The 25,242-nt window shown below is 39.8% G+C and overlaps 1 protein-coding gene across 1 annotated transcript in view; it reads right to left on the bottom strand.

Moving 5' to 3' along the window:
* Positions 1-23,376, bottom strand: part of ncoa1 (nuclear receptor coactivator 1) — a 189,332-nt gene extending 165,956 nt beyond the window's left edge. Inside the window, exon 1 of the mRNA XM_076272387.1 lies at positions 22,880-23,376. The gene's annotated coding sequence lies outside the window, so the exon portion shown is untranslated. The remainder of the gene's footprint in view (positions 1-22,879) is intronic.
* Positions 23,377-25,242: the final 1,866 nt, after the last annotated feature.

Below are 25,242 nucleotides of genomic sequence, written 5' to 3'. Positions count from 1 at the left end.
TTTGCCCAGGTACAAGTACATGTGGAATTCTTGAACGGGTCTCACAGTCACAAAGATAGAAAGAACAATGTAAAAACAACATAACACAATATATAAAACAATAGAAACACAAGACAGGTAAAGTGTATGTTAAGAGCTATACATGCTATGCTGCGTTTCACCTGAGGGGGCGCTAAAATCTATTCTATGTTTATTTTGGTGTTCCCAAAACACCTGTAACTACATGCATTTATTCTGTGAATGGGACTTGGTACAATATTGGTACACATTAAATATCCAAATACTTTTGGATATTTGGATATAATCCACATCGATTTTTTATGCTCCTACTAACTACCCCACATACCATTTCAGTTGACACAAAAATACAAACATGCCTTGTTTTATCCTTATTAATGTCATGGTGATTTGATGTGGAGTCTTCAAATTGCTGGAAAACATTAATAAACTGATGCATTTGAAGAGAAAATAGTGACTGATACCATTATGAAAAAAACAAAACTGTTTTTTTAACACCCTCAATATCACACTTACTGCACATTTTTCCGAAATCTATGGCCCTTTCGAAAGTCAGGAGACATTTAGTACAGACTTTAAATTGTTTACACATGCTTTGTATTGAGTTGGTCTTCCACCCTAGAAAATTTGTGGAGGCTACAGAAAATATTTGTGAAGATATTAATGCCCAAACATGGCACGTGTTTTTCAAGCTGTAAAAATGAAAGAATTTCAAGGTCTGAAAAAGATATGAAAACAGAAGATTTGCACAGAAATATTTCACAGGCCTTGGTTTTAGGACACATTGATGATATAGACAAGGTTTGAACAAAATTTGACGCGGAATGACCCATTTGCACTCTCCCCATCTAAACAAAGAGTATGCTGTAGGGGTCGACCAATTATCGGCCTGGCCGATTATTAGGGCCGATATTTAGCATTTTTATAATAATTGGTATCGGTCATTTTTTCCACCGATAAGCCGATATTGAAATGGATAAAGAATGAAACGCGCTACTTTGTCTGTAAAGCGTCTCTCACTCCCTGAATTTGCTACTCTGTGGTCAAGAGCATTGTCCCGCCCACTACACCGTCTGATTTGTTAGTTAGCACGAATGCAGCCAATCAGGATCGAAGACTGAACACAGACAAAGTTTAGGATTCTCACGGAGGCAGACTGGGCTTCAGCTGTAGCCTACGGGAGCTATTTTTCGAAGGTAAGGAAGGTAGCCTACTTTGCTGAAGTTGCAGTAAATCACAATCATCTACACGGAAGTTACAAAAACACCACTTTGTAAGCTATTGTCTCTTTGATCCGGATCAATAAGTAAAGCACCCACTTCCTTCATTTAGCGAATTCCCGATTGATGCACGTTACTGATGCTGTTTACTAGTTATCCCACAAACTCTCGGGTGCTGCGCGTCGGGAGTTCTCTGCCTCCGCCTCATTCGTTACATGTAATTGTGAATAACGGGACACCTCGGCGGACAAAGTACAGACAAGTCCTAAATTATGCGATAGCGAACGTCAAAAAGTCTAATTGCTCCTTTTTGAAACGGACTGTCAGAAAAGACTACCCACCCAGGGCCAACCGTAATTTAATCCGACCTGAACAAAATCGCGTCCTGAGCTGGCTATTAACGTGCCTTTTAGGCTCTCAAAAGTGTAGTTTATAGCCTACACATGGACACAAATTGCATGCTTAAATAGCCTAAGAACTATTTGAAAACTGTTTTGTTAAACTATTCAACCGTAACACTTGTCATCACGCATGCACCTCTTCCTCTCCCTCTCGTGCACTCACACACACGATGGCAAAGCATCCTCTTTGTGACAGGTCCCTTAACAAGCACATAGCTCATTGTGCAGGCCTACTCTATAAAAATAATTGCCATCACTCAGCTCTTGGATTAACATGATACACATGATTTACACTTGCAAAGTGATGCAAGTTGATAGACAATTGTGTATCAAAAGAAGAAAGAAAAGTTTGCATAATTAAATGATTTTGAATGACATTTTTGCATCATATAACCTTTACTATTTACCCCCCTTTTTGACAAATGCGTATCGGTTTTACATATCGGTTATCGGCCTCCTGTTTTGGTAATAATTGATATCGGTATCGGCCCTGAAAAAACCATATTGGTCGATCCCTAGTATGCTGAGTGGTGTGGGTCTTTGAGGATAGCTTCCTGTTTGTTCCTGCAGCGCTTTGTGAACAAGGTGTCTATGAAGGGGAGTTGTGTGTCAGTGATCCTCCTTCACTGTAGGTGTTGCCATACCAAACAGTGATACCTCTGGTGAAGACACTCTCCACCAGACCTCTGTAGGCCTGTACAAGTGGCCGATGACTCAGGCCATCTTTCTTCATTGCCTGGATGAAGTAAAGGTGTTGCTGAGCCTTGATGGTGGCTGTGGTGTTTGCGGACCAGCTCAGGTTGTTGGAGATATGCAGGCCCAGGAACCTGAAGCTGTCATCACTGAGGGCTAGTCCACACGTACCAAACCGATCTTTTTTTCCTCCGTCTTCCCTGGAACCGTATCAAGAATATTTGCGTCCAAACGGATCCATTTCAACACGACTCAACACGTTACTTCATATCCCAGGCCTATAGGTGGCACTGTTTCTGTTACAGAATTGACCAAAGCTTGCGCGCTGTGGGCTATACAAACAGACAGAATGGGCTACGACGAAAATGGCTAGTGCAAGAAAACCAGAATTGTTTGTGTGGACTGATAGTGAACTGTCAACTGTAGTCAACTGTAAAACTAATAAACTTTATTTTTACGGTTTGTGAAGAGTGCAGTCCCGTTCTTTATTTGGCTAATGCAGGTACAAATAATCTCCTTTACTTTCTTTGGTTGTAGGATAGTCCGCGATTCACATTAGTTTTGGCTATCACCGCAAGTGCATAGGTTACTAAACTGCTAGGCCTACCCAAGTTCTAGGCTATTCCGTCGCCACATTTATAATATTGCTATAATACCTTTGTTAGTAATAGTCGATACTTTTGCCTGCATCAAATCGCGCGTTCGCATTTAGTGCGCATCTACCATAGGCTTAACATGAGTTCTAAGCGTCTTTGTATGCTCATATCTGACTTCACTAGACTATGAATGCATTTATTTATGTTGTAAGACATGTAAAATAAATTAATGACACCGGCACTACACACTGTCACTGACAGTAGCTAGAATGCATCAAGAAAACAGGGAAAAGACTGTTCAGTACACAAAATCATGATAAGCTATTGGCGCTATCACCAGTTGTGATATTTATTCTACTGAGTGTAATCTTTGGTAATGTCATGTATGAAAACTAGTGTTGTTAGGCAAGTGTCAAGTCCAGGTCACTGAGGTGTGGCGATGACATCATCACGTCATCGTTTTTGTACATGACGTTATTATTTTGCTTTGTCACTTTGTCTGTTTTCATAAGCCAGAAGGCTCGACATACTTGGTACCAATGGATAGCCCTGTGTCTCCTCTTTCATCTGATATGCTTGACATATCCATGTGATCACGGGCTCATGAGTAATTCAAACGAGAGTAATAGGTGCGCAGGTGAACGCAGAGAAGTATAGACTGTAAATATGATGCAATTTGATTTAATTTCATGATTTTTTTCAAGTATATACATACTTGAACATACAGACACGTGCGTGGTCTCGTTGGAAAGCCCCACTTCTGCTCTGTCACGCCATACCGCTGTGATGAACAGTTGAGGAACAATGTAACAGAGAAAAAAGGGTGTGTTTTTTGACGCAGTTTGCGTCAATCGGGTTCTAAGGGTTAAAATTAGCGATCTTTTTACCATGAGAAATGCCCGATCGCTACTAGTGTTAAAAAAAGGCTAAAAAAAGGCTGCATCAGATTAATGTTTTTTTGCTCCCCAACGAACATTCAAACTTGTTATCATGCTAAGCAAATCCAAAATTTTACACCAGATTTCCCGGAAAGCACGTCTCTTCTCAGATTTAGTTGGACAAACGTGTCGTGGACTGTGTCTCAATTGGCGTACTTTCGTGAGTACACTTTCGTGCAGCATCCTATGTGCACTGTGTGCTTACTAGCAGAGTGGGCATATTTTAACAGAATAGTGTTGTCTCATATCAAACACCAACTCTGTGCACTTAACGAAAATGACGATCGCAACATTTAAATATAACTTTATTGGTGTCCTCAATTCGACAGTGACATGGTCATACTGTGTTAAAACAGTTTATGTTATAACTTGCTTGTACCTCTTGTTAGATTTTAGTGGTTTTCTGTATGTCATTCTTTTGGTTCTTTGTTTAATACTGCAGAAACTGCGGGGACAGGATGTTTATTGTAAGCAGACAGAATGTTGTCACCTTACAATAGCAAATGGTGTACCTAACTAATTGTTCTCCCACAAGACATCTTAATTGAATAAGGTTATATCACTGCCTGTTTCCCCCCCTCCAATTTGACCCCAGACGTGAATGTATATTCTGGTATTATAATTATCCAGGAGTTTCCCAGATTTTTGATTCAGTTCATTACCTTGGCTTCACCTTGCAACACTGTGCTGTGCTGTGCGTACAACAGGGTTATCAGAACTCTGTTGTTACATCCAGAATAAAGAATATTCTTTCGCAAGCCAGCCTCACGTTTAACCTGCTCTTAACTACACTGGAAACTACTCGGTCAACTGTGTCTCCATTTGGAATTAAGGAGACAATTTTATTAGCATTCTTCACTCTGTAAAGTGTGTTTTCCACTACTGCTGCTTCAGCTTTCTCAACCGTGATTACCACGAGTTTGAAAACGCTCCCTCTCCTTCCGCTATTTGGCCAAGATGGCGTCCGTTAAGGGCGAAAAGTGTCCAGCGTTCCACACTCAGCTTTTTGACCGTTATGAGTGCACCATCCGGGGACTTGCAGCGCCCTTCGTGTCGATGGAATTTTCATGTTGTTTAGATCCATTGAATAGAACTGAACTTGCATGTATGAGTGGCCAGAAGGAAGTTCTACTGTGAGCTCCAGAAATGCTCTGGAAAATTTAGCTTTTGTAAAAGCTACTGCACTACATGGTCAAAAAAGCAAGCTATCTGCTTCAGAAAATAGCTACGCTACTACCAAGCTACTGATAAATGTAGTTAATCTAGTAGCTTCACTACAAGTAGCAAGCTACTACCCATCACTGTAACTTCCAGCAACAAGTTTAAGGTTCAGCAGATTATTATTACGCCGGAATGAGAGTATAGTTCCATGTCAAATCAGCCTAGAAAATTGCCACGTTTCATTTTCTGTTTTTACTAACTTGAGAAGAGACAAGTTTTAAATAGGAAAATTACCGGAAATCTTAAGTCACTTTTAAGCGTTAAGCTAGCAGGTGAGATGCTAGTGGTCTAATCCGATTCAATGATCTATGCTAGGCTGGAGCTAAAAGTGGTATCACCAGACTCACAGAACGACTGGATGAACTGGAGAAAAATGACTATAATTCTTCAAATGGTGGAATATCCCTTTAAGTGTTCTAATGGCCCATGGGTAGAAGCTGTTTTTTAAGTCTCTTTGTTCTGGTTATTATACTTCTGTATCTTCCTACCTGTACCCTTAATGTCACTCTTTTTGCACTTTTTTCAAAATCTAGCCTTGTACAGTGGGCATTACTTCAAATTGGCCAGCTTCCCTTGAGGTTCGCACGTGACCTCACACGGGATAACGCGACTTTAATTTGTATTTCTCCAGTGACGCTGCAACGACGCTGCAACAACCCAAACAACCGGCAGGTGGCTCTTGTGAGCAGGGTGTCTCGTAAAAAGAAATGGAGCCTGGAAAACCCTACACAGACTTCACTACAGACTTTAGCAGACTGGTTTAGAAATAATTTAATAGCCAGAAATATGCCTGCCCTGCCCTAATAAAGAAATATTTGGTTAACTGCGAGTGAATCCCGTTTGCAGGCGTAGAAGAAACGCAGGACGAATGAAACATTCCGGTTTTCTCCGAGTGCAACGACGATAGACAGACATCATTTGGACAAAATATAGAGCATATTAACCTCCGTTGCTCAGCCAAATGCCTTCCTGTTACGTCCTGTTATCACAGAGTTACAGGCGATAACCGATTTTTGATTTTTGAGTCACAAGTTTACTTCATTAGCGGTTTATTAATGATTATTAAAGAGTGATTGAAGAATGATTAATAATGATTATTAAAGAGTGTTTTTCAGTTAAAGGTTTGACTTCATGCTTATTCAGTAGAGCATTTAGTGCTCTCCCCAATCCCAGACGTTCACATTGCATGTTTGTTTGTAATGGATGCAAAACAGCCTAATGCTAAATGTCTATGGCGGGACACTATATAGTGCATGCTATTTCCATAACCGCGAGATACACGCTTCACCATGACAGCAATGAGTTGTTAACAGACATGAACCAAGACATATAGCCCAGCAGCAATCTATCTAAAATAACACATACTTGAAGTGCCATTCATCATAGGCACCGATTTATGTTTCCGTTTGTGGGTGCTCAAACAATTAAATGCCCGATACCAACGCCCATGTGTATTGTTGCCATACGGTTTTTGAGAAGTAATGTAGGCCTATGCACTTCAACACTTTAGGAAATCAACAGCGGCCTACACACAAAACGCCAATACAGTTTGCGGGAGTCCATGGGCGTCACCCCCGAGGACATTTCTCAAATGCTGTTAAGCAAAGGCACAATTTCTGTGCACTTTCAGTCACCTACACTACACCTAAATCACGCATGATCAGTCGCTTGACTCCTGAACAGTTTACGTAACTCAGAAGGTTAATTGCGTTAACCCAAACTAAAAGGAAAAACACTTTGCTTTGTTTTTATAAACAGAAATTATATTTTGTGTTGACATCACGCCGTTAAAAAAAACGAGATATAGCCTATCCATCCAGAAGCGCGCATTAGCCCACAGTAAGTGGAGGCAGTGGTTCTCAAACTTTGCCATATCCAACACTAGTGTAAAAAAGGCGTGTATGGCATCATATTTTTGTAAAGGTCTGCCAGGGATATTCTTAGGCCTATGAATGGTGTGCCTTCTCACAAAAGCCTAGTCACTGGGCTCATGCTAGATGTAGCTTTCTCCTTCACCAACCTGTGAGCCTACTCTTTGTTTGAGTACTGACTGCCCACTACTGCTTTACTACTGTTTTACTACTGTTTTACTAAGGTCCACAGCCTAATGTTTTCACTACTGTTTTACTGCTACACTGTTTTTCATGCTATATTAGCACACATGATCAATGGCTGCGGTCAGGCTTCTGCTACAATACTGAATAAATGAATGGCTATAACCCTATTACCTCAACCTATTCTTGCACTGACATAGTTTTTTTATATTACCTTGTCTACATTAGGGATGGCGAAATATTTAAAAAAATCTTAACCGGCCACTAGTGTTGCACGGTGTATCGATACTAAAAAGGTATCACAATGCCTTCACGCAAAAAACGATACGATTTCCGACGTTTTTAGAATCGATACTATATTAAAATTAACGTTCTGTGTCTGCGTGAACTGCTGCTCTCACTGCTCCTTGCACGCATCTAGGCAAGTGGGCGTGTCAAGCAGGCAGCTCTGAGTGAGTGAGTGCGCAGCCAACGTCAACATACAGTAGTTCTTTGCCGACCGTCCTCGGCCTTGTAGATAAAACAAAAGGTGAAGTGAATCTGCAACTATTTCGGATACATCGCGAATAGTGAAGGCAAGCCATCAGGTACACAGAGGCCCGTTTGTGAAATATGTTTCAAAGTCATTTAAAAGCAGTAGGCTACGCATGGAACTTGGCTAAACACCTCGCAGACATATCCCAACATTTTTGTTCAAAGAACGACAGGTTAACGAATATGCTATAGAAAACACGACTACATGGTTAGTGCCAAGTTCTTCTCTTCTGTTTTGGTCTAGCCTAAGTGAAACGACTATGGTTCTCTGGGATAAAGCGAACCTTCCTTCATCAATGAATTTTGACGAGACATAACGAGCTGTAATCATTTTGACGAGACATAACGAGCTGTAATCATAGGGTGCTAACGTGATGAAAGCGCAATGTTCACGCCAGAATAACATTACCATAACTTGTAAACAATCTATTTCATGTTCGGTCAGTACTACTAGTAATATGGCATGTAGACTGCAATTTGATCAATAAGTATTGCCCAGATGTAAGATAGGCTACCCGAAATGCGCTAATTAAAGCCCACAGCATATAATACCACCAAAGCGTGTTGAGTCCTAATAATAATAGCGGGTTATTGTTACGTGGTAGCAAATCATGTTATCAAAGAAATAGACGTAGGCTAACGTAGGAATGCACACAGACATATTGCAACAGGTAATGGTGTAGGCCTATCTGATGAAGACCAGAGTGGTTGGAACGTCGTACTTGTATACTGGGCGCAAAGAAGACTATCCTCACATTTTTCCCTTAAATGTCAAAGAAATCCCATGAACACTGGAAGGCCTAGGGAAGCCTTTACTGTACATCAGAAGGCCTAAAGATTAGGCCCCTCTGCATAGCATTCAGTGATTTGCATGCAGTAATTTCAACACTGACCTTGATCTAGCCTAGTTTGGCTATTTAAAGCTACTTTATTGGCAATACACAACACAATGTAATGAACTATAACAAAAAATAAAGGACTTAATCACACAAAGTAGGCCTACTATTTTACTGACTATAAAAATAATAATTATGTAAGAAGTTTAGAACCCAGAATTGACCTGCACACTACAAAAGTGCACCGAATTCAACACAAATGACTCAATACACTTGGAGGAGGTATGAGTCCTTTCTTTTCCAGATATCTTAGGATTTCGCCGTAGTATCGTTTCAGTATCGAGCATCGTGATATTTATGGCAGGTATCGTATCGAAGTCATAATTTTGGTATCGTGACAACACTACCGGCCACTGAGCCTCATTAACCGGTTAAAGTCGGTCACCGAAAATTCTATAACTGCCATTTATACCAATTGAATACCCGTGTCCTGTGGCGCGTCTTTCTCTGCCCGTGAAACAAGTTATCCCCCCATTTTAGAATGGTTAGGCTCCCGTCACACAATGTTAGTTCGTGCCCTTTGTATTATACATTTTCCCCAATCATTGTCCACTATTTGTGGAGGAATAAGGGTTTTGTTTTGAGAAAAATAATTGCTTTCCCTGCGCACCCACGCACAGGCACACATTACGCACAACGTCGACCTTTCATGTAACGCGGCACCAAGCTCGGGCTATAAAAAGCTCACGTTACAAAGTCACAAACAGAGAACGCTACATTTGGTGGTGTTACAGGAAAGTATATTAACCAACGTCTTCGTAAAAAAACGTACCGATTGCCAACAGCCTCTGTAGCGTGCTGCACAAAATCCTTTGCAATAAGTTCCTGTCGTCATGCCATTTAAGTACAGATAAATAATAAAACACAACAAGTAGGCATAATCTAAGTTAGTCTTTCGTGTCTTCGTTTGCCATTACATTGTTACAATTATCATCATGCCATAGTCAACACGCAGCCACTAACAAGCAGTGAAGTTTGTCACAATATTGCAGTCAGGATTGCAATAGGCTACACGCAACACTTAACTTCTCACGTCAAAATGATTGTGAGAATGGGTGAGAATGGTGTAATAACGATCAGAACCATTTCTACATTTTTAAATTTATTTTTATTTTCAAGAGAGATCATATCGCCCCGTGTGTGCGCAGTGTAATAACAGACGCTGGCTGGCATTCAGGAGCTTTAAAAATAGTATTTTTTTTTTGTTTGTTTTTTTTAACCGGCGGCACAAAATTTTAACCGGTCAACGTTGATTCGGTCAACCACCGGTTAAACGGCTACCGGTTAACATCCCTAGTCTACATTATACTTTACTCTCCTATTTGTCCATATTATTTATGCTGGTCTCTAGACCTTATTCTTGCACTGTTGCACTGTTGGACTATTTTTTGCACTTTCACCATGACACTCACTCTCTTGAGCACCTTGCCATGCACACTTAAGGCGAGACACGGCAGGTGAAAACATCGTTTTTTCATGCACTGGTCAATTTTGAGATTTTGGGCTAATTTGCTACCTTAGCATGTATTCTTTCACACTACTACAAAAACAAAGTCCGATTTACACATTTAGGTGTTTATTTCATTACATTTTGTCTACTCGCGCCTGTATATTTCTCCTAAATTCACCAAAACTTAGTCTTCTAACGTTTCATGCTCTACCGCGACCGTGATACAAAACATATCATGTGTAGTACCGTTGGAAAGCTCTGTTTTTCCTGCACGACGTTGTGCCATCCAAATATGGACACTTCCTTTGTAACCGCAACCAATCGCGAAAGTTCAAAGGCGAGTCTAGGCTGAGAACGGGATCTCTTGGCTGTGTTCCAAGGCTGTTTTCTCAAATTGAGTTTTTCTCATTTTCAAGTAGAAACATCTCAGCCTATGTAGCACCTATGTACACCAAACTTTCCAGATATAATATATAAGATAAGATATTTACAGAGGGATTTGTTAATAAATCATTCCTGGCCTGATTTATGTGACATTTTAATCAAAAATATATATTTTTGGCCTATGGACAGTATATTCTGATTTCCTAGGTAATGAAAGCAGATATCCTGAAATCCCTCTGTAATTTTATTTCCATCTTGTATGCAAACAAAATGAAAAAAATATTTTGTACCTGGCTTTATCATATGTTCAGATCTATCTACCGAAAATATATGAAAATTTGCACATATTTAATGAGATAATGCCTAATTTGCATAATTAAATATTCGAATTTCAAAAACTTTTGTTCATACTTGTGTAAGTAATCAACTGAGGAAGTTTCATGGTGATGTCTATTATTTAAAAATGTTACCCTATTCACCTTAATTAAAGGACTATGGTTGGACTACTTTTTGCATCTTCAGCATGACACTCACTCCCTTGAGCACCTTACCAGTCCCGGCCCTGTCACTACAAGCTTCTTATGCTTGATCACCCTCAAGCACATTGGACTTTTTAAATTTAATTTATATAGTGTATTTAGCATTTAGTTTTGTTAGTTTTCTTATCTTCTACTGTCTTTATTGTACAGTGGAGTTTAGTTATATGTTTATACTTATACTTATGTTTACCATTTCTGCTGTAAGTGCATGTTGTGTGTGATGTCTGTATGCTACTGAGACCCTTGAATTTCTCCTTGGGGATCAATAAAGTATCTATCTATCTATCTATCTATCTATCTCTATCTCTCTATGAGGCAGTCATGTCGTCAGTGGCACTCTCAGGTCCTTCTCATCTGCTGATACAGCAACATGAGTATTCCACTATAGCATTGCTCCTCATTGCCTTACTCCTTTCCTTTTCAGAATGTTCTTTCTATCCATAATCATAAGTATTTCTTCAGTGAATTAGCAAGATACCATCAGAAGCCAACAATCATAAAACACCTGTGCGCGCGCTCTCTCTCCCCTGTGCATTAAGCTGTCTGCGTGTTGTAGGCTAGATTTGCTTGAGTTCTTTCTATCTGCTTTACTTTTGCGAGTTGCGACCACCTAGGCTATGTTATAGACGTTCTATGAGGTACCAGTGTTTAGCTGTGTCACAAAACAATAAGCTTTGCCAGACTACTTTTAAAATGATATTCAGGGCTATATACATTTTAAACATTCGGGGCTGTTTACTAAGGCCTTGCGTTAATTCTTCAGGTGGGAAGTGTCAGGAATTTTCATACGAGAGACGCTCTCATTGGTGGTTAGGATATGAAGTAGGGGATTGACAGCAACATAACCAATCACATTATGAGAGATGCTGAATTTAACATCAACTGCGATGTTTGATTTTAAATTAATTTAAATTTAGCCGGGACTGTAAGCTGGCACACGTGGGTGATCGATATTTTCCGTGGGTGCTCGAGCGACGGAGCACCCACCGGCGCCTATGCCATTCATGATATGTTGTCAAATATTGAAGTTGTGGGAGGTTTACATAATTTAAGCTGTAGGCTATGTTGTATTTGTCCCCCATGCTGTTTCATTTGTCCCAGCCAGGAGGGACGAATGAAACAAAACACACGTTCGACTTCTCCTTAAATAACTCTTGAACGGTTTTGTTCAGAGCTATACATGCAACTGTATTTGTTGTCAGTGAATTAGCAAGATACCATCAGAAGCCAACAATCATAAAACACCTGTGCGCGCGCTCTCTCTCCCCTGTGCATTAAGCTGTCTGCGTGTTGTAGGCTAGATTTGCTTGAGTTCTTTCTATCTGCTTTACTTTTGCGAGTTGCGACCACCTAGGCTATGTTATAGACGTTCTATGAGGTACCAGTGTTTAGCTGTGTCACAAAACAATAAGCTTTGCCAGACTACTTTTAAAATGATATTCAGGGCTATATACATTTTAAACATTCGGGGCTGTTTACTAAGGCCTTGCGTTAATTCTTCAGGTGGGAAGTGTCAGGAATTTTCATACGAGAGACGCTCTCATTGGTGGTTAGGATATGAAGTAGGGGATTGACAGCAACATAACCAATCACATTATGAGAGATGCTGAATTTAACATCAACTGCGATGTTTGATTTTAAATTAATTTAAATTTAGCCGGGACTGTAAGCTGGCACACGTGGGTGATCGATATTTTCCGTGGGTGCTCGAGCGACGGAGCACCCACCGGCGCCTATGCCATTCATGATATGTTGTCAAATATTGAAGTTGTGGGAGGTTTACATAATTTAAGCTGTAGGCTATGTTTCATTTGTCCCCCATGCTGTTTCATTTGTCCCAGCCAGGAGGGACGAATGAAACAAAACACACGTTCGACTTCTCCTTAAATAACTCTTGAACGGTTTTGTTCAGAGCTATACATGCAACTTTATTTGACAGAGGACAGATGTATGTATGTCGCATAGGCAACTCAATGGTGCTATTTCACACACATTATAGCGACCCCCACTCACCGGGGTTAGGTGGAAGGTGTTAATAGCCGATTGTAGCCTACAGTGGACTAGGGCTGTCAAAATTGCTCAAAAATGACGTTTGATTTTTCCCTAAAATAAACACATGTATGAATATATTGGAATATCTAGGCTATATTATTTGCGCATTATGTCAATGATGCACATCACGTCATCTGTTTTTAACTTTTTGGAAACTTTTGAATCAACTGAAAGAAGATAAATATTTTTCGTTAGTTTTGGAAGTTTATTTTTACGTAGCCTAGCCTACAATGGCCAGTTCCGACAAAGCCGAAATTACTACTTTTGAAACAATGAGAGCAGGCAGCGCGTTTGTATGGTTATTGCTTGACAGGGGGGGATCCCAAGCAGCTTTCAGCCATAAGGCTACTTTGAGAACATTTCCTAATTCACCCGACACTGATATTCGAAATGTTAAAAACTATTTCAGCATAGCCTATAAGCAGTTTAATTAATGTTAGTTGTAAACAAACGGGCTACTTGGTGAGGCTTGGCCTCACAGATGCGCTCGTGCCTTAGATGGCAAGAAAAATCTTCACGATATAGGCCTATTAACTGACCGCCCGATTCAGTTGGCTGGGGGGCAGGGGGGGCCATCAGACATTTGTGCCCAGGGGTCTATGAATTGTTAATCCAGCCCTGCCCCCAACAAATCGCACCTCTGGGACAGCTTAAAAGAAGTCGAGAGGACTCCTAACTCACTAAGACCTATTCACAAACCGGTTTTTGTGGCATTTCATGTCGCAATGTTTTGAAATCCTATGCGGCTACAGGAGCTTCCAATCGCGAGGAAGCAATTTTGCATTGTAGGCATAACTACCATGCAATAACGCCACCAACAACAACCAAAACTAGGCTACTCATTGTCAACATGTTTAAATAAATGTAACGTTAGTGTGAATTAAAACGTTCTCCTCTTTGCAAACGTAGGCATAGGCATAGTGAAAGATTAATTTAATAATGTTACAAAGATACTGCATCAATCCGTATGTTTCATTAGGCTAAGCTATTTGTTTTGCCTTACTCGATTCATTTTGGCTAGGCCTTTTTATTCAGTTATTCATCATCTTCCGTCCTTGTGTAGCGCACGCATTCTCAGATCTGTGACCTGTCACTCATCATCGTAAGGGAGGTGTTTGGAATCATTCCCGCGTTACAATTATCAGTCAATCAAGGTGGTCACTTCAGTCAAGCTTGTGCATGAGTAATGACGTCATCCATAGCAACGAAGAATCACTCTTAGTTTAGGAGTTGTCATTTTTCCTTACTAAGAGTAGGTCTGAAAGGCTTTGTGAATAACTTAATAAGAGAAACTCCTAGCTAAAATATTTTATTGCTATTTAGGAGTATTCCTAGTGGTAAGACAAAAGGCTTTGTGAATATGGCCCCTGGTGTCTAAGCCAATGCATTGCCCATTTACACAAAATAATGGTTGAATATTACTGATGATATTTCATTGTTATTTAAGAACATGCAGTGCGGGTAGGGCACCAAAAACATCTTGCTCGTAAAAAATCATCATACCGCATATTGTGGCGGGTCTGTTATTTAGCCTACTTAGTGTAGGCTGCGCAAACCACAGGCCTTTATTTTGTGCAAGGCAGGCCTTTATTTAATAAGGCTTCTGTTGAATAATTTTATATAAAGCCTGCGCTAACAGTTGCCTAATCCTCCTGCCCCCGCTACCACAGCTGTGTGAGCACGTCCCTGGATAGTGTGACATGCTCACGCATTTTATCTCCTTCTATCTACATTTGCTGCCTGCTGCATCCTTTCTGTTTTTATTGTTTAGAAAACGTTTGAGGTCTTGAGTTAATGCACTAAACATTGTTTGCTGGTAACCCGCCACAAATAGCCTACAGATTCTTGCGTGCGTACATTCTCTATTCTCTCCAAAATGTGCCCGTTCTATAGGCTGGCCAAGTGCGTATTTCTGCGGCATAAAGCAGATGTATTTGTTTATTGTACAGAAAAAGAAAAATAACCTGTCAAGCAGTCAATTGACTGCATTGCAGTCAAGAAGTAGGGCAAATGAATTTCCGAAAACAAAACGTGGGTCATAGTTGTCTAAGCCTCTATTGCGTAGCCTGTTAAAAACGTCCCTAGATAGTATTAAATCGCCAACAACATTGTTTTCTGCAGAAGCCTACCCTAGGCTACAGATTAGTTCTGAACAGTTATTTCTCTACTGGCTCAATTATCAAAAAGGTGCTTTCTCTTCATCCTCTGCAAATTAAGCAGGTTCCGTAGAGAGACGTTAGAATAAATTAGCGTTTGCGATTGACAACGTTGTGATAAGTAGGCTATAACACTAACTTTGCGAAGGTAACTTGAATGCATCAATTTTGAACAAAGTTGTGTAGGCTACACCGCGCCAGTTGTAGTCTGCATGAACAGTTCTTGAAGACACTGTTTTGATTTGCGTAGGGGAGGTGCGGGCTGAAGCCAACCTGTTTGAGGGAGAGCGGTGCAAGAGAATGCGTGCTCTGTCCTGCACATATCTCTACAATGTAATAATGTGTCTAGGCTAATCTATATTTTCAATAAGCAATCACTGCATGCCTATGGAAACAATACATCAATATATTAGAGATATCAAAAAACGCAGGAATGGACGTTACAGTTATTCAGTAACTGTAACGAATTACTGAAATTTGAATTGTACTTTGTAACGCATTACCCCCAACACTGACAATAACGTAGACAGCAAATTAAGATATTTTTCCGTTTTGTGGAGCGGCCCCGGTAGGCTATCAAAAGCAGATTTCGATTTTCGTTACCATTTCAAAGTAATGCCCACTGTAGAGTATGCAATGAGTATGCCGTACAAGCTATTGTTGTCACGATACCAAAATTATGACTTCGATATGATACCTGCCATAAATATCTCGATGCTCGATACTGAAACGATACCACGGCGAAATCCTAAAATATCTGGAAAAGAAAGGGCGCAGACCTACTCCAAGTGTATTGATTCATTTGTGTTGAATTTGGTGCACTTTTGTAGTGTGCAGGTCAATTCTGGGTTCTAAACTTCCTACATAATTATTATTTTTTATAGTCAGTAAAATAGGAATTTGTGTGTGATTAAATCCTCTATTGTTTGTTATAGTTCATTTACATTGTGTTGTGTTTTGGCAATAAAGTAGGCCTACCTTTAAATAGCCAAAGTAGGCTAGATCAAAGTCAGTGTTGAAATTACTGCATGCAACACTGAATGCTATGCAGAGGGGCCTAATCTTTAGGCCATCTGATAGGCTACCCAAGGCCTTCCCGTGTTTATGGGATTTCTTTGACAGTTGCAAAGGGTACCAGTGTACAAGTACAACGTTCCAACCAGGTCTTCGTCAGATAGGCCTACACCATTAGGCTACCTGTTGCAATATATCTGTGTACATTACGTATATTTCTTTGATAACATTATTTGCTACCATGTAACAAATGGCGCTATTATTATTAGGACTCAACACGCTTCAGTGGTAGGCTATTATATGCTGTGGGCTTTAATTAGCGCACATCGAGTAGCCTATCCTACATCTGGGCAATAATTATTGAACAAATTGCAGTCTGCATGCCATATGACAAACATTACCAGTAGTACTGACCGAATATTAAATAGATCGTTTGCAAGTTATGGTAACTAGTGCAGTGCCCGTTCAAACATGCTATTCCTGTAGCCCAATTACATGCCTGCAGGTAGGCCAGCTTGGAAAATAGAATAGGGAAAAACATAATTCCAGGTAAGCATTCAATAATGAATAGGCCTACAGATAATATAATAATATAATAAATGTGAAGTGAGCAGAATTTAAGCATGGCTACATGTGACATTTTTTACAAATGAAAATTACATAATCCTAACAGCTGTTTTGAGTCAAGGCTATATGCTTAGCCTATTGAATAACTTGATGATAGAGAAAACAAACCATTTTGTGGAATGGTGGCATCATATGAAATTTGCAACGGTGTGACTCAAAAACAGTCTCTGGTGGCCTATAAGTGACATCACACTCTGTCTGCCACTCGTTGCTTGTCGCTGGTTATGCTTTGCATGTGTGGCATTCTGAGACGTTCTTTAATTCGGGACCATTATCGCTCGTTTCAATTTAAGACCTTGCAGTTGGAAATGTCGTTTGCTTATTCAAAGTCTAAAGACAGTCCAAAGTAGCCTGGGCTATTTGAAGTGTCCGTTTATTGCACATCATTTTTTACGTCATTTTGAAGAGCCACTGCATACTGTGTCTTGGCGTGTTGTTGCAAAATCCGCGGAGTTCACTTTACTGTTGAGGTCAGACATGTTACGTTTTTACCTGTGTAACCTACACTGATCCAGCTCTGCCAAAGCCCTGCTTCTATACTCACTGGTAGCTTACAGTACAGTGGTGTGTGGGAGGGGGAGTGGCTAGCGGCGAAAGCCAATGTGCTTCTTTTACCGATATATTTAACAATATCTTTTGCATTTCTTATTCAAACAACGTCAAATTTGGCACTGCACTTACTCATGCCCATAGCAAGACACCTGCTACCTGAAATCAGTCTGACAAACGGACAGTGAGATATGCGTGCCACAGACACACAGACAGACAGACAGACAGACACACAGACGCTTCTTGCTTTATAGATAGATGTTATACTAGCGTGAACATTGCGTTTTCATCACGTTATATGATCAGTCGTTATGTCTCGTCAAAATTCACTGATGAAGGAAGGTTCGCTTTATCCAAGAAAACCATACTCATTTCAATTAGTTTAGACAAAAACTGAAGAGATGAACTTGGCACTAATCATGTAGTGGTGTTTTCTATAGCCTATTTGTTAACCTGTCGTTCTTTGAACTCTTTAAAAATGCTGGGATATGCGTAGCCTATTGCTTTTGAATGACTCTGAAACATATTTTACTCTGAAACATATTTTACAAACGGGCCTCTGTGTACCTGATGGCTTGCCTTCACTATGATGTATCCGAAATAGTTCCAGAATTCACTTCACCTTTTGTTTTATCCACAAGCCGAGGACTGTCGGCAAAGAACTATGTTGACGTTGGTTGCCCACTCACTCACTCACTCAGCGCTGCCTGTTTGACACGCCCACTTGCTTAGATGCGTGCAAGGAGCATGGAGAGTGGGAGCAGTCTACACAGACGCAGAACGTTATTATTTTAATAAAGTACCAATTCTAAAAACATCGGAAATCGTATCGTTTTTTGCGTGAAGGGATCCTGATACCTTTCTAGTATCGATACATCGTGCAACACTAGTACAAACTTTTAATGGTTCGGCCATGCTGAGAACATGCTTGTCTTTCACCCTACAAAATTGGGGCTGCCTATGAAGAATAATTTCTATTATATCAATATCTCAAAACATTGCTTCACAGGTACTCCAGGCTGAAAACCTGAAGTAATTTCAAGGGCTGAAAATTATTTGAAGACAGGATTTTAACAGAAATTATATGCCTTGGTTTTGGGAACCATTCTTGATATAGACAAGGTTTGAACAAAATCTGAGACGGTGCAGCAACAACCTTATCTGATTTGACACAGAATGTCCCAATATAGTGCACTGCTTTCCATGCAATGAAAAAAAGAAGCCATCAGATAACAATATAGTGAATTGCTATGCATACACTGTAATAAGCAACCACCGCAAAATAGTGCACTGCTTGGCTTTGGTTACATTTAAGCTTGTGATTCACTGGTTAATAAATTGCTCACTCATACATCTTCTCATCGTGTGCCATGCCACTACTGTGCCACTATCTGATAAACTACTTAATTTGGAATAATAATGGAGGTTAATTTATTTGTCAGTTTAATAGTAGGTTCTCCCAATATTTACCACTGTATGCTTCTGTCAGGTCACTTTACAAAGCGACTCAGTATATGAACACCAGGGCTCCAGACTAGCTTTTTTCACTAGGAGCACAGTGGCCCCCAACTGAACATTTTACGTGCGCAACCAGAAAATTTAGGGGCACACACCGTAAATCAACATGCTAACCAAATATTCACATTTCTACTAATTTCCACTGTATTACTAATAAATACTTTGATAATAGACGCAGAAATTACAATGTGCTGTTTCAAATTCAGTGCCACATTTTATTGTGCACTTTTGAAGAAGCAACATAGAAGGTAAACTGACAGCACCATGACTGTCATGACAGTACAAATATTAAAAAATATACATTCAGAATAAAAAAGTGCTTAGTAACAAAGTGCTTAGTAACCTTTCGGTCATTTCACACAAAACAATACTTGAGGCTAAGATTGTGTTTAGTTAGTGTATTGTGTTTAAACTGCGAAGTGCCTGCACTGTCAGCAAACTTTGTGTTTCCCGCAGTTCTGGGGAACGACTGCAACATTCACAGTTCATGGAGTTCGTCTCCTTACAGTACCTCAACCAGCTGAATTCTCGCAGCCAGTCTTCCCGACATTAAATTCGTCTCCTTCCCACAGATGTTTATGCGCGCTCGATTATCTCTAGGACCCTCCCCGTCCACAAATTAGTCACTTACAGTGGCCATTCCCTATTCTTCTCACAGTCATTGGCCTGCCACATATTTCAGATTCATTGACGGGCCCCTTCCACGTTTAACATGTAAAAAAAAAAAAAAAGTGGCAAATTTACTGGTCGCACATTCTCAAATTTTGGTCACAAAATGTGAGCATTTGGTCGCAGTGTGGAGCCCTGAACACTACATTTGTTAAAAATTAGAGTAACACCAATATTAATAACAATATCTAATATCAACTATGAAAAATAATGTGTTTTCATATTAACAAAAACCATAAAGACACACAAACCATAACTTTGTAAGAGAATTCACTAACTGCAAGATTAACAGATGAGTCTCAACTTCTGGAAAGTCCAAAAACTAATCACAAAAATGCAGAACACTAGGCAACTCATTCCAGTGTGAGGAAATGAGGAACCACAAAGAAAAAGTGTTTTGATTGTGACCTCTTAGCGTTAATGGAAGGTCAACACAGCAGACGCTCATCAGAGGACTGCAGTGGGCGAGTTGAGCTGGATCATGGAATTCAAATAGCAAGGTGCAGATCCAGTAAGTGCCCTATGGGCCAGAGTGAAGGATTTGAATTTAATTCTGGCTGCTACAGGAAGCCAATGAAGAGTAGCCTAACTAACAAAGGGGTCATTCCAAGTGAAAACAGCCAAAATCGGGGTATCATGTACACGGTACCTCTCAGATTTTGCTGAAAAGCGGTGAAAATATGCCTAATGTTACCAAACGAGGGAATCTGAAGTTTCAGGTCAATATCTCAAACGGTTTGCCCGTGGCGTCCATTTGAATTTCGGGTGCCACGGCCGTAATTGACAAATTGGAATTTCACATTTCATCTTTTGCCATTTTTGGAAGCCCATAACGTCTGTTCTAATAGTGGTAGAAGGCTGGAAACTGGTGTGGTAGTTCATTGTAGTCTGTACTACACAATTCTGGAGGCAGAATCAACATTCCTTACTGTTTGGGTGAGAGGTGGATTACCAAAGTCCTAAAAAATGTTGACGTCATGTGTGATTTTTCACTTTTTGGGTGGCCTTAGCACCACAATTAATGATCATATTTATTCTAAACAGGATTATTTGTTATATGTGGGAACCTTGCTATTGCCAAAATGAATTTGAAGGGTATGGTACCACTGGCGGGGGTTTTATGGGGGTCCAAAAACCCTCTCCGGCAGAGGTGACTCTTTTAGAACCCCATATTTGGACCCCCAAATGACCATGTGGGCACTTGATGATCCTAATGGGATTTATACCAGATAAAGATATATATTTGTTCTTTCTTTTAATGAAATAAAATTTTTGACTATGAAGCTCCATAATATGAATTTTATTCTTCATAATGCACCATTTTGGACATTGTTTCCAGAAGTCTGGAATGTAGATCAGGGAGAATTTAGTGATGATAAAGCATGAAAATAGTGGAAATAACTTAGTATTATGCTCAGTGATGGCAAACAATTAAATACTGAGACTGTCACGGATTAACCCCTTATCCCCCATGAAAGAGACCCGCCATCAAACTTTTAAAGAACTAAATAACAAGAATGTTACATAGTGTAAGAACTAAATAACAAGAATGTTACATAGTGTAAGAGTTTTTCCTTGCCGCTGTCACTCTCCAAATAAAATTGAATTGAATATTTAATTGAATAGTGTCTTTAACTATTATCCAAGAAATTGTGGAAGCAGTGGCATAATTTTGTCATGGTCCTTTTGATCAAGTTTGTATTGGCGAGCACTGCGTCCATAGATGTCTGGCACACTGACACAACAAATGATATGTTGGAATGGCACCCAACAGGGGATCTGACTTTGGTCCGATGGCCATGTGAGGATGTTGTTGACACACTTCACACTTGGTGAAGAATAAAATTCATATTATGGAGCTTCATAGTCAAAAATGTTATTTCATTAAAAGAAAGAACAAATATGTATCTTTATCTGGTATAAATCCCATTAGGATCATCAAGTGCCCACATGGTCATTTGGGGGTCCAAATATGGGGTTCCAAAAGTCACCTCTGCCGGAGAGGGTTTTTGGACCCCCATAAAACCCCCGCCAGTGGTACCATACCTTTCAAATTCATTTTGGCAATAGCAAGGTTCCCATATATAACAAATAATCCGGTTTAGAATAAATATGATCATTAATTGTGGTGCTAAGGCCACCCAAAAAGTGAAAAATCACAGATGCCGTCAACATTTTTTAGGACTTTGGTGACCCACCTCTCACCCAAAACAGTAAGGAATGTTGATTCTGCCTCCAGAATTGTGTAGTACAGACCACAATGAACTACCACACCAGTTTCCAGCCTTCCACCACTATTAGAACAGACATTATGGGCTTCCAAAAATGGCAAAAGATGAAATGTGAAATTCCAATGTGTCAATTACGGCCGTGGCACCCAAATGGACGCCACGGGCAAACCGTTTGAGATATTGACCTGAAACTTCAGATTCCCTTGTTTGGTAACATAAGGCATATTTTCATCGCTTTTCAGCAAAATCTGAGAGGTGTCATGTACATGGGTGGCTGAGTTGGCGTGGAATGACCCAAAGGAGTTACACGTGTCTTCTTTGGCTGATTAAAGACCAGATGTGCTATTGCATCTGAAATTGTCTCACTACACAAACAGGTAGGTCAGCTTACAATGAATTGCAATAGTTCAGTTTGGGAAAACCATGGCCTGCACAAGAAACTGTGTGGCATATTGTGTCAGATAAGGTCTGATCTTCCTGATATTGTATAAACCGAAATGAGTTTGTAAGTGAGGCTATACTGAGAGAAATTGTGTCTGACATCAATTGTGACACCCAAGTTAGGTGTCAATTTATTTGTTTAAGTAAATAAAAAAATAATATGCGTAAAACAGTAACAAAAGTGCATTTTGTTCTTTTGCCTATAGGCTAATTTCTAACAAAAAAAGCAGCTGAAAGGGTTAACGGGGTTACCATTCGTGGTATTATTTCGATAGGAAAGGTGACTCAAACCACGGTACAATTTATCCTAGATGTAACTTTACATAGGCAACAATTAAAGCTGAAAAAATAAATAGATAAATTCGATAAAGACTGACCACACAGCGTAATGTACAACCATGTACAACAATGTGCACCATGTATGCAGGTGTTCAGGTCAACTGCAGGACGCCGAAACACTTAAAGTGAATGTCATCACGCTATACAATTGATACATGAATGGAGCGAAATGTTAACGCAACTTATGCACATGAAATTAGGGTACTGAACTGAAATGCAAACAATTGTTGCACATTGGACTTGCAATGCAGTATTGTATTGCACGTGTTGCAAATGTACCCAATTATAACATGAATAGGCTGCATTATAAGAAATAGAGAAGTAGCTTTAATTACGTACCTGTTCAATCACTCCGCTGTCAAATCTCCGAATGCCAGGCAACTTCACGCTAGCCAGCTAGTCAACTAGCAAGCTAGCTAATTTCTTACTTGCTAGCGAGCAAGCAACTAGCTTTGAAACGATTATGTATGCATACATTCAGATGCAAACACTGACAAAACGAGTGCCTCACCGGACTCCTTTCAGAGTGATCGGATAATTCTGTCAATAGAGAGACGTGATTGACAAAGGAAAGTTTTGAATATTTTGAGACCTTATACCAGTTGGAAATGTCCAACCCTGCAATTACAACTACCCAGTTGATGGCTGCAAAGATTTTCCCTAACGTTACCTAAAACGTGCCACACATCGTATATTTTGTTTCCATTGGTGGATTCCTTTCGGAAATATGTTATAACTAACTCTTTCCCAGCCTTCACTTGTTTGTAATGTTTCAATTGTTCAAACAAGCAGCTTAAAAAGTATTAATTCTAGCGTTGGTGTCTGCCCACCGCCATTTTCAACCTTTACACAAATAAACAGGGCAATGTCGTACAAGCACGTACCATGACGTCAATGAAGCGCGCTCGCGAATGTGGAAGTTTTGCGCTCTTATGTCTATGGTCCATAGTAAGAAATGATGTTTTGTACCTGAGTGTTTCTGGTTTAGCCCTCCGATTTTCGTTTGCGCATACTGTACATGAGCAAGACTTGTCTGCTGCTCGTTTCCACCCTATGTTACCACCCAATATGGGGAACGACTCAAGATCTGGATCACTTATTAAACATATAGCACAAGTCAGTAGGCATATCACCCCATGGTATGTAAATCCACAACAAACATTTAAATTCATAGTTGATAGCTGTTTAGTCTTTGTAACCTTGATTGCATTTCTTGATTTCTGAAACGTGGACACAGACCTTTTTCACAGCACACTTTTTGACATTAAATAGTAGGACAATGTATTTACAATTTTTACATTAAAGGTACTCTAAGCGATACCACGCGTTTTTTTAGGCTAAAACATTTTATTTCACTTACTGCAAACATCACCTAACCAACCGCTAGCTGTCTCCTGAATATACTGTAAAAAATCGCGATCTCTGTGGACCGCCCAGGCTCCAAAAACGGCAACAAAAACAACCTGGGCAAACCTAGCCCATAAAAACATAACAATCTGTTCCAGCAAATCACAGACGAGATGCGCGTTTACAGTAGGCCTAGGCCAGTCAGTCTAGCCCAAAAAGACAAAAAAAATTGCAACAGAAATGTCTCATAGTTTTTATAGTGCACAGTTTTTATTGTACCCTCCTGAATCATATGCTAAAAGTCTACCGCCATAGATGGAGTGGAACATATATTTTTTCGAGATTAAAGGCCAAAGTTGTGCCCAATAAGTAAATTGAGTAGGCCTAGAATAGGGTCAAATTTTCAATGAATACCCGACAAACACGGGACGTCCCCCGGACCTTATGCGGATGTAACGGTGTTAATAAAGTGCTCCATATAGTTATTGTTAAATCCTGCTAAATGGGTCAAGACTTTTATTTTGGAATTATTCTGTACAGTAGTTGCATTGTGGGTGTCCTGCAGCAGAAGGGAAGTTAACTGCAGGTAAGCTGGGCAAATGAGGGTCCGCATTAAAAGTCATTAAAAGTGTTATAAATTGTATTATATATGTCCTATATCTATTGTTAAAATCATTATGTATGTTCATCCACATAACTCGCGTTTCAGCGATGTTTTGTATTGTCTTGTAACTTTTATTTGGTTTTGTATTTTCGTTTGACCTTGAAGCACGATAGCTTTAGTGCAAATTTTAATATCACATTTATTTTGTTCAGGCGGACCAGATCTCTCTGTCCTCTTGTTTGTATTTCCTGTTTGTATTTCCTGACCCATGCAGGTAACCAATTGTATTTGTTGTTTTGATTTTATGTTTCGTGAATGTTTTGTTTCACTCATAGCAGCATTCGCAGAGCTAGAATGACTAGCCATTAATGTCTTTGTAGTAGGGAGGGATCGACCATATGGATTTTTTAGTGCCGATACCAATACCGATTTTTTTCCATCAGCCTTAGCCGATGACCGATACAGGCTGCCGATTTTCTTGAGCCGATACTGCTTTTATTTTGCTCCCTCAATTTACATCATACAAATGACACATAATTACACAAATGATGATAACAAATGTTATAAGTCTCAATTTAAAAAAGGAACATTTATTGAACTCATGGGTCCGTGTAACGCTTTGCAGTGCTTTGTTCTATTTGCTCCATCCATCTGATCCAAATAAAAAATGTGTTCAATAATCCAATTCTCAATTTTTTTTAACTGGTCAGCAAATAGATAATTGCTGCTATTTTCTAAATGTGTCATTAGT

This window comes from Alosa pseudoharengus, unplaced genomic scaffold (assembly GCF_046254945.1).
Source record: "Alosa pseudoharengus isolate Yale_2024_CS ecotype anadromous, Long Island Sound unplaced genomic scaffold, YU_APseudo_1.1 YU_APseudo_1.1_scf_7, whole genome shotgun sequence".
NCBI classification, from domain to species: domain Eukaryota; kingdom Metazoa; phylum Chordata; class Actinopteri; order Clupeiformes; family Clupeidae; genus Alosa; species Alosa pseudoharengus.
The sequence above is the reverse complement of the archived record's forward strand: the minus strand, read 5'-3'. Positions and strand labels throughout refer to the sequence as shown.